The sequence below is a fragment of the Coenobita brevimanus genome, chromosome 28, assembly GCF_032717465.1.
Source record: "Coenobita brevimanus isolate Jiangsu-jjx chromosome 28, ASM3271746v2, whole genome shotgun sequence".
Classification (NCBI taxonomy): Eukaryota; Metazoa; Arthropoda; class Malacostraca; order Decapoda; family Coenobitidae; genus Coenobita; species Coenobita brevimanus.
The window spans coordinates 28,597,336-28,609,004 of record NC_136981.1 but is presented as its reverse complement, the minus strand read 5'-3'; positions in this window follow the sequence as shown (position 1 = coordinate 28,609,004).

The window sequence follows — 11,669 nt, the reverse complement described above, 5'->3', positions numbered from 1 at the left end:
GAGGAGAGGAAAGACGAAGATGGGATTGGAGAAGATAGGAAGAGGGAGATGGGATGGGAGATAAAAGAATGAGATGGAATGGGGGAAGGAGGAGGGAGGGAGAAAATGGGAGAGAAAAGGCATAGGGTGGGAGATGGGATGGAGGTCAGGAGAAGAAAGGGAGATAGGATAGGAAAGGAAAGGAGAAGGGAGAATAGGAAACGAGAAGGGAGGGATGCTGTTCTTTTCCTAATACCTCCAGAAAATTGTACTCAGCTTTGAAGAGAGGTATCGTATGGGGGAGGGTAAATCCAGCCTTCAATCACCCCAACAGTACGTGAGGTGGAAATAAAACCTGAATAACACTGCTTGTAAGTAGCAATATATAAATCAGAAAGAGGAGTCAGTGCATTGTAGGGGTTAAGATGGGATGGGAGGGCACTGAGGAGGAAAAGAGGAGGATAGGCCTTAGATGGGACTGGAGAGGGAAAGAGAAGATAGGATGGAAGAGGAAAAGAGGAGATGAGATGACAAACGAAAAGCGAAGACGAGACTGATGAGGAAAAAAGATAGGATGGGAAGGAATGGAAAAGATGGGAAGGGAGAGGAAGGGGGAAATGGGACGAAAGAGGAGAGGGGGAGATGGGATGAGAGAGGAAATGAGGACCTGATATGAGAGGTAAGAAGAAGAAGAAGAACGGATGGGAGAGGAAAAGAGAAGATGGGATTGGAGGGAAAAGGAAGTGGAAGGGAGATGTTTGGCTGTAAAATGGGATGGGAAAGGAAGAGTGGAAAAGGGGGAGGGGGTTTATGTCACTCCGCAACGAACAATTAACCAAACCTACACCATACCACTGTCTACTACCAATTTCTTCCGCATCACCGTCTGTGTTTGTCTCTGTCCTACCTTCCTCCGCACACCTCTCTGATTTTACTTGAAGATGAGATGGGAACGGAAAGGATAAGGGAGGGAAATGGTTGATTGTTAAGGTGGTATGGGAGAGAAAAGGAGGAATCAAGACTGTACGATAGGGTAAGAGGAGAAAGAAGCCAATTTGCTAGATAGCCACATGAATCTGTTAAATATGAATCATCAAAATAATCAGTTAGAGCTATACATCATCATTTTTCCTCAATTCAGTGACCCACAAAGTGCAGTAAAAGAACTACAACTACACCATCTGCAACAATGACAATATTAAAAGGAGCACTAAGAAATTGCAACATCCACGCCTAGCATTTTTTTAATACATTCATTCAAAGGACCAAACATTAATTCTAATCTTATCCAGTGACCTTGACCTTTGCTCTTTTTTAGCCCAGAATGTAAACACTGATAGTCCTCAATTATTATTCAGAAATTGGCGCAGTTGAACTACCACTTCCACCACCACAAACACCACCATCACCACCAGCCCCACCAACAACAACACCACCAGCACCAAGAGCAATAGCATGCACACACAACCATCACCACCACCACGACCACCACTACCACCACCACCTTTCCAAAAGATCACTGATTTACCCCCGCCAACAGTAAGGCTGGTGAATTAATCCAGACACCAATAATCTCTCTATTATTCAACTGCCCATGGCCATAATTACCACCCAGCACAAAACCATCCTCCCTTCCGTTAACCAAAATAAAGGTAATAACGAAAAATAAAGGAGGCAAAGGGACGCGACAGTGGCTTCGTTTTATTATCGTGGTTATTAAATATTTAGCGAGATGAGGGGGAGGGGAGGGGAAGGGGAGAGCGAGGGGAGAGGAGAGGGAAGGGGAAGGAAAGGGGAGAGGGAGGGGAGGGGAAAGGGAGAAGGAGGGGGAGAGGAAGGGGAGAGGGAGGGGGAATGGGGAGGAGACGGGGGAGTGTGGAGAGGTGGAATTGAAGGGAAGGAGAATGAGGGAAGGGAGAATATGGAGTGGAGAGGAGGGGGGGGGAGGAGTAGTATTGCAGGGAAGGGAAACAAGGGGAAGGCTAAGTGAGGATGGTGAGCTGCAGGGGGAGGGCAACTTCAGCCTGCAGTCCACTGGGTTCACGTTCAGATGTGCCTGGGGTTGTGACGACTACAATATATGAAGCTCTTAATTTGCCAGTATGACAAAGAACTCAGTGATGCGTCAAATCCCATGGCTTGAGTGACAAGAGTGAAAAATTTGAGAGAGAGAGAGAGAGAGAGAGAGAGAGAGAGAGAGAGAGAGAGATATATATATATATATATATATATATATATATATATATATATATATATATATATATATATATATATATATATATATATATATATATATATATATATGGAGCTAGCTCTGTGGCTAGGGTGAGAAGTGGTTGGAAGAAGTTCAAGGAGCTCTTGCCTCTCCTGACATTGAGAGGGCTCTCCCTACGTGCTAAGGGGTCTTTGTATGCAGCATGTGTTAGGAATGTAATGCTGTATGGCAGTGAGACCTGGGCAGTGAAGGAGGAAGACATTCGCCGGCTCAGACATACAGAAATGACAGTGATTAGGTGGATGTGCAGTGCGTCCCTGCGTCCAAGGCCTGGAGGGGCTGGGTTTACAATGGAAGAGTTGAGAGGTAGGATGGGACTGGAGTGTATTGGTGTTATGATGAGGAGATGTAGATTGAGGTGGTTTGGACATGTGGAGAGGATGGGGGATGATAATTGGGTGAGGAAGGTGAGAAGTGTTAATATTGGGGGTGGGGTTATGAGGGGTAGACCGAGAAAGACATGGGACGAGGTCATTAAGTGTGACCTTAGGGTTAAGGGACTGAACAGGGAGGCTGCAATGGATCGTGCAGCGTGGAGAGCCGCCATTAGGTGACCAAGGCCGACACATGCAAGCATGTTGGAGCCTTTAAAAACGAAAACGAAAACGAATATATATATATATATATATATATATATATATATATATATATATATATATATATATATATATATATGTATGTATGTATGATTATTTAATCAGTGTCCAAGTCAAAACCTAATCAGTCCGTTCCCTCAGGCCCAGCAGTGTTCCTTTGTTTTAAGCCCCACAACACTTCCTCGTTACTATCACTGTTAGGGTTGTCTCATTCATTACTGGTGTGGAGTTTCTATCGTTCCTTCACCTTAACCTTGCCCGATATTCGTCCTTTTTCAGCTTGTTTCACGTAGCTCAGTGACAATGAAAATGCTACAGCTCTACATCCTTTCCACAGCACTTCTTCGTGACCAGCAACATAATCTAGAGCTAATCTATTGCTACAACTCAATATTCATGATGGAGAGATGGAGAATTTGGCCAAGTTCGAGTAAAACGAGTATAGCAAGGATGTTTTCATGATGCATCGATGGGTTCTGTGGATGGGTCAGTAGAGTCTGGTTTAACGAAAGTCTTTTAAATATTTCACCCGACAAAGGAGAAAGTACACGGGAAGTTCTGGTACAACACGGGTGAATACTTGGCTGCAACTCCAGGCTTATCTGTATGTGAACCCAGTGGACTGCAGACTGGATGTCTTTCTTCAGTCCACCCTCCTGTTGTTGGTGGATAGGGAGGCAGGTGAGGGACGTGTGTATACCCAGGCAGCTCCACCACCCGGCTATATATCAGTGCCACCACGTGAAGGCCTACAGCTACACTACCAGGGTCAATGTAAAGCCAGGTATTTCTCTGGTTGGCCACGTTCTGTAATTCATGAGTCTTCTAAACGCAATTGCTCCACGTTGCAGCCGCTCACCTGCATTTGCAATTATAGTCACATACAAAAGTTGGTTCCTTCTCCTGCCTCTCGTTTATCTTTGAAAGTGACACAGTGGACAAAAGTATGATTCTCTCTCTCTCTCTCTCTCTCTCTCTCTCTCTCTCTCTCTCTCTCATGTCTCTTATGTGCTCGATTCTGGTATAGGTTTCAAAGTCCGTTCCCTGGAGCCCAATAGTCCCCCTACGTACTATACTCCTCATGTCACCACTTCTCGGTAGGTAGGAAGGTAGGTAGGTAGGTAGGTAAGTAGATAAGTAGGTAGGTAGGTAGGTAAGTAGGTAGGTAGGTAGGTAAGTAGGTAGGTAGAAAAGTAGGGTGATAAAGCTCATTATATTTGTTTCGTAATTAGGGCAGTATTCTCGTCGGTTAGGAAGCTCCCTAACACCTTCCCCTAAGCGGCTTATTTTGCTTATTACACCTGACTGTCCTCCTTTGTGTTATGTAAAGTTTTCTAATATCGCCTCATTTTACATACATAACGAGTAAACAAGGATATTAACCAGCCATATCTAAAAATAAATCACTATAGAAGAGGTGTTAAGGAGAGAATACCGGAGAAGTGTTATGCAAAGTCCTTATTATGGTAACTTGGCCTAAAATTGCCATCTCTCTACCTTGAGTGCTGAGCTGAAACAATAGATTAGAATATGGTGCTAGTCACGAAGAAGTGCTGTGCAAAGGATGTAGAGACTTCCTGCTTTGCTATCCTTGTCCTATTGTTCCTTTACCCTGACTTGGCCTAAAACTGTCGTCTCTTCAGCTTGAATGCCGAGCTGTAGTAGTAGATGAACAGTAGAATGTGGCGCTAGTCACGAAGAAGTGCTGTACAGTGGATGTAGAGCTGAAGTATTGTCGTTTTCTGCCACTTAGCCACTTAAAATAAGCCATAAAAGGACAAAAATCTGGGCCAAGATAAGGTGAAAGGAGTATAGTATTAATCTAACCTATAACAGTCTCTCGAAAGGATCAATATGTCTGTTGTTGTTTGCTTCCCTTTGTACTCCTTTGAACTCCCTTGTACTCCTTTGTATTTCCTTTCATTCTTCCTTTTCACTCACTCATTAATACTCTCATCTTCATCTTCCAGTCATCACTAACTAAGCTATCTATATTCATCACTCGCTTTCTGTTTCATCTCTCTCTCTCTCTCTCTCTCTCTCTCTCTCTCTCCCCACTCACTATGAATTCATTAATATTTGATTGCATGGGAAAATCAAAGACCTTTCATGGTATTTCTCTTCTGAATATTCCTCTCCCAGTACCTCTCCTTCCTTCCCAGTTGCTTCCCTACTATATGTTCTTCCCGTCCTTTCCTCCTCCTTTCTCCTCTCTTCCCTTCTTCCCTCCTTCTTTCCCCTCTTCCTTCCTTCTTCCCCCTCCTTCCCTTCCTTCCTTAATTTTCCCCCCTCCTTCCATCCTTCTTCCCCCTTTCCCCTTCTTCCCTCCTTTTCCCCGCTCTCTTTTTTTCCTTCCGTGCTACTTCCCCCTCTCTCTCCTCCTTTCCCTCTTGTACTTCCTTCATTCCCTCCTTCCTTTCTTCCATCCTACTTCCTCCTCCCTTCCGTCCTCCTCTTCTTCTCCCTCCTTCCCTCCTCCCTCCTCATCCCTTCCGTTCTTCCCTCTTCCTCCCCTTCACTTCCTTCCTCACATGCATTATTCATTCCACCTTCCATCCACCTCTAAGTAGTTCAGCTCTCATTCCCACCACTACACTTCTCATTTCACCTACAGATTCACCTACCAACCTTACTCACCTGTCTACCTACCTGCGCGCCGTCTACCTTCCCTCTTGCCTATTTATTTACCTACCTACCAACTAACCTATCCACAACCCTTACCTACGGAACTACCAACAGATTTCTCGTCTTACTACTTACCTGCATTATCTAACTATGATTCCAGTTTACCTACCTAACTTCCTACTTACCTGTCTACCTACATCCCCAACTACCAAACTGATTACCATTCAGAATTTCCTTCAGTGGCTTATACATCGTTTCAGTAAGCTGTTATGTCACTAATTTCACCCACTTACCCTCATCTTAATTTCTATCTATCTACCCACACCCACCCACCAGCCACACCCACCCACACCCACACCTAACATACCCACCCACACTTCCACCTACCACACCCACCCCCACCCCCACCCACCACACCCACCCACACTTCCACCTAACATACCCACCCACACTTCCACCTACCACACCACCCACACCCTTACATACCACACCCACCCACATCATCTACCACACCCACCCACACCTTCGACTACCATACCCACCCACACCCCTACCTACCAAACCCACCCACACCTTCACCTACCACACCCACCCCAACCCCCACTCACCACACCCACCCACACCTTCACCTACCACACCGACCCACACCCCTGCCTAACACACCCACACCCCCACCTACCACCCCCACGGTCCCACCCCCACTCTAACCTTCTTCTCTCTCTCTCTCTCTCTCTCTCTCTCTCTCTCTCTCTCTCTCCTGAATCTATCTATCTATTCTATTCATATATATATATATATATATATATATATATATATATAGAGAGAGAGAGAGAGAGAGAGAGAGAGAGAGAGAGAGAGAGAGAGAGAGAGAGAGAGAGAGAGAGAGGGTTATAACTTTTTGCAACCTTATGTTCCTGTACCTCAAGTCGATGAACTTTTACTGAAAAACAGACAAAAGCCCTTATTCTTCTCAGTTATAAAAAAAAAAAAAAAAAAAAAAGGTCACCCAGAATTGAAAAATTCGATTTTTACAAGTGTATATTTACATGTATAATAACAAAAAAACAAAAGAGCTTATACAAATGCATTAATACTTAAAATCGCTGTTTATTACCTAGAATAAATTTATGTTGCAGTTTGGCTTTGTTTCTGCAGGCAGCATAAGGTGGCTGCATCACTTTGAGTGCACGTTCTGCACACTGATTACTTCTTGGTATCTTGAGTAAGGATGGCTCCTGCTTCCAGTGATTCGGCAATGAGTTTAGTGCTTTTTTGTAAGGTTTCACTATTTCTGACAAGTTCTTGAAGTCATTTTCATTGTACATCTGATTAGTAAACCAGTACTCTGCCCATTCGTACGAAATGAATCTGCATATCTTCTCCAAAGTCTTCCTTGTTGTAGGTATAAGAATGAATGCAAGGATAAAGAGACATGCTCTTGAATTCCACCTAGCATTGCTGATATTTGGAATTCTGTGAAAGTTAATCAAAGGAAAATTTCCTTTTCTTCAAAGAATCTAAACTCTCGTGTTAAATGGTACAAAAACTTCATGTCATCTCTCCATCCTGACTTATCTAGGATCTCTTCTGTTCCATTAACAAACTGCGATTATAGTTGTTCATAATTCTTTATTAGATGAGACGCAACTTTGCTTTTGTGTTTTCTGGTTGTTGCATGATTAGTCTCATCTTCATCCTTATATTCGCTGTCATCAGATTCAGTGCAACTGCCACTAGATGAAAGATCGTAAGATGCTGACGCCGGTAATATAGGTTTATCAGGCAGTTTTCGTCTTTTTGAAGGGTGAATGGTTTCCTTACTGGCAACTTGACCTGTTGAGTACCCACTTCTCCTGTGCTTTGCACTTGTAGGTGGTAGAGTTGTTTATCTTCAGTGGATAAACATTGACCATTTACTTTTGTTATACCAACAAGTTTATATAGGACATCATATCTTCCCTTCTTGACACATTCATCGTAAGATTTTAGCACCTTGTCAAGCTTTGTTTGTATTGCTTGATCGGACACATGTGAAATGTTCAATTTATTCTCCTATAATTTTGTAACTTCTTTGGAAATTTCGACTATTCGTTCTTTTCTTAATTTGATTTTTGCTCCAAGAAACTTGTAACGACTTGCATTTGGTTTGGCATTCTACATTTTTTTCTTGTGAAGATTCTTCTAAAGGCACAATTCCTCTTCTTCTATGTGACTGCTGGAACCGCACCACATTATTGGTCCAGACATCCTTGTTCTTCTGTACGATAGTATCACTTCTTTTGTGCGGCATCATGCTTATCTGAAAAACAAAAATATTTTATATATAACAGTAACACACTAAGCAATTATTTTGCTGACTGTTCACATGCAAACTGCGAAGATAACTGTTAGATGCTGAAAACTGCATCCCATTTTATAATACTTAGATTACTCTAGAATGTTCTAAACAATGTTAAACCATACTAGAATGTTACAAACTGTTCTAGAAAGTTCTACACAGTTCTAAAATCTTCTGTGCAAGTCTATTAAGTTACAAAAAATCTATATACAGATTAAGAAAGTAATAAACCTTGTGTGTGGTAACGTAAAATATATGGAAATCCATTTTTTTTTATTTGGGGGTGACCTTTTTTTAAAACTGTGAGGAGTAAGTTTTTTTTTTTTCTCTGTTTTTAAATAAAAGTTCACCAGTTTATGGTACAGGCTACATTTTATTTTTTAAAAGATCTAAAAGTTATAACCCTAATATATATATATATATATATATATATATATATATATATATATATATATATATATATATATATATATATATATATATATATCACTTCCCTTTCCTCTAACACAATTACCGTCCAGTGGTGGGGTTGTATGGCACAGGGGTATAATGAAGCCAGGCAAATTGGGTTCCATTAGTGAAGTAGTTAGCCAGGCCAACCCCTAATTGCTTGAAACCAACTGACACCGACCTTCTCTGTGTGCTGCAAAGCCTTCTAGATTGTCACGAGTTTCAGCTATGTGGAGCGAAATTAATACTATACTGTTTTTACTTTAGCTAGCCTAAAAATTGCCATCTCTCCATCTTCAGTACTGAGCTCTAACATTTAAGTAACACTGGAATACAATGTTATTCAGGATGGAGTAGAATGGAATGGATATACAGCCATAGCCTTGTCTCTTTCCTGCACTGAGCTACTCGAAATATATAAGCCGTAAAAGGACGAAGATATAGGCCAAGTTAAGGTAAAAAAAAAAAAAAAGTACAGCACGTAAGTCCGTCTCCTGCTACACACCCACGAGGTCAAGCCCTCATTAACCTCCTTTTCCTTACACACCTGTTCCCGCATTGCCCAGTTTATCCCGTCGGTCCTATGTTTGGCAGTGGACTTACTTTCCCTTATAGATCTAACTTCCCAGTTGAATCTACGTATCCCTAGAGACCTATTTTCCTCAAGGATTTACAAACCTTCATGGACCTATTTCCCCCCTGGACTTATTCCCCCATGGATCTATTTCCCCCACGGACCTATTTCCCCCACGGATCTATTTCCCCCATGGACCTATTTCCCCATGGACCTATTTCCCCCATGGACCTATTTCCCCTATGGACCTATTTCCCCCATGGACCTATTTCCCCATGGACCTATTTCCCCCATGGACCTATTTCTCCAATGGATCTATTTCCCCCTTGGACCTATTATTTCCCAAGGACCCACCTTCCCTCCATTCACCTGATGTAGTACAGCCTTCAGGCAATTCTTCTCTAAGTAACAGGTCAAATTTTCTGTAATCCAGGGGACTATTTAGAGCGCTGGGTGGTAACCATATAACCAAATGGACGCCTGCTGATCTAGTGCATTAGGGCGCTCCAACCGAATGGGCCTGTAAGGTTTGCATGTGAGGGGTGGTTGGGGTTTACTGCTTACATAATGCCATTCAGGAAAGATCGAAGCTGGTCACGCTTAGCTTAATTGTCGGAAATGAGAAGCCTAGCCCAGGGCCCCTACGCTCCTGAGAGAGAGAGAGAGAGAGAGAGAGAGAGAGAGAGAGAGAGAGAGAGAGAGAGAGAGAGAGAGAGAGGTGATGGTGGGTTGACCAGAGGGAAAAAATGAAATGCTGATGGTAAAGATGAGGGGGAGGGGAGAGGAGAGACTGGGAGAGGGACAGGGGGGGAGGAGAGGAACAGTGAGCAAGGAGAGGGGGAGGAATGAGAGGGAGAGAAGAATAGAAGGGCAGGAAGGGAGAAGAGATAGGATAGGGGAGGGAGGGGAGAGGGAGAATAATGATAGGGCGGAAGAGAGACGGAGGGAGAGAGAGAGGGGAGGAAAGTGGATGGGGAGGGGAAGAAAGATATGTAGAGGGGAGAGGGAGGAGGGGAGGATGAGGTGATGGGTAGGGAGACGGAGGACAGGGAGAGAAAATGGCGATGGGGGAGGGGAGTAATGGTGAAATGGCAGGTGGGATAGGAAAGGTAGAGTGAGGCAGGGATTAAGTGTGAGGTAGACAGACACACAGATAGGTAGGTAAGAAGGTAGGGAGAGAGAGAGAGAGAGTACAGTATATAGGCCCCCTAGTAATCAACATTCCAGTCACTCAGATTTCCCCAAACTTTGTAATTGCCATCTTAACATAACACTGGCTATCCTAACAGAGAAACCCTTCCTTCCCCCTTCACCGTACTGAAAAAAATAATGTGATCAGCTGGTTGATGATAAGGAGAAAGAGAGTGATAAGGAGGCGTAGCTGGCTGATGATAATGAAGAGAGAGATAAGGAGGCGTAGCTGGCTGATGATAAGGTGGAAGAGAGTGATAAGGAGGCGTAGCTGGCTGGTGATAATAAAGAGAGTGATAAGGAGGTGTAGCTGGTTGATGATAAATAAAGAGTGATAAAGAGGCGTAGATGGTTGATGATAAGGAGGAAGAGAGTGATAAGGAGGGGTAGCTGGTTGATGATTAGGAGGAAGAGAGTGATAAGGAGGCGTAGCTGGTTGATGATTAGGAGGAAGAGAGTGATAAGGAGGCGTAGCTGGTTGATGATAAAGAGAGAGTGATTAGGAGGCGTAGATGGTTGATGTTAAGGAGGGAGAGAGTGATAAGAAGGCTTAGCTGGTTGATGATAAGGAGGGAGAGAGTGATAAGAAGGCTTAGCTGGTTGATGATAAGAAGGAAGTGAGTGATAAGGAGGCGTGTCAAGATTGTGGGCATCTTAAGACGAAATAAGACAATACCGATCATCTTAGACCCTGCCGATAGTCGACAGCGTCACTGGGTAAGACTTTTTCCTTGTATCAATATCCGTATTCCTGTATAGTAAGTTAAGGAAGCACCCTAACACCTCTTCCTAAGCGATTTGTCATGCTTATTACACCCAACACCTCTCCCTAAGCTATTATTTGGCTTATAACACCTAACACCTCTTCCTATGCTGTTTATCTTTCTTCTTACACCTAACACCGCTTTCCAAGCGAAATATTTTGCTTATTACACCTAACACCTCTCTTTAAGAGATTTGTATTTCTTGTTCCACCTTGCTTCCTCTACAGAGTTATTTAATTCATCCTAATATAACCTCTTTGCGCCCCGTGTCCTCATTATGGGACGGAACTGGGCGTTTTCAAAATCTAATAAAGAAAGGAACCCCCGGACAGGGACCTATGAGCTTCGCGACTATGAGCCGACAGGCGGAGGGCGGCATGCCCAGCATCCTTCCGCCAAAATCCCTCGCAGAGCAACTCTGGGAACTAAGGGGATACCCATACTCTGCATCAATACCTCACTAAACGATATTGGCCAGCAGTATCTAAAAATAAATAGCTATGGAAGGGATATTAGGGAGCTTCCTTAACCGCCGAGAATACGAATCCCAATGCTTGAGTCACGTATTTCTGGAGCCAGTTGTACATTTACGCCCTTTCAGGTCTAACTTAACACATCAAAGCACATCCAGAAGATGCTGTTGAGTTATTTCAGGTCTGTTCAAGGTTACACAGATCCAGTTATGTCTATTTATGACCATCACACATCATCCTCTCACTTGATGTAGTGCTGCCTACCTCTTCCTTCATCATTATCATTCCCTTTCTATGTCTGTCCTCTCTCCCACTTCATTTCACCTTTTTCCTCCCTGTCACTTTTTATTGCTTTTTTTTCCACGTAAGGTGGCTCTACACTAGGTGAGAAACCTAATAGTTTA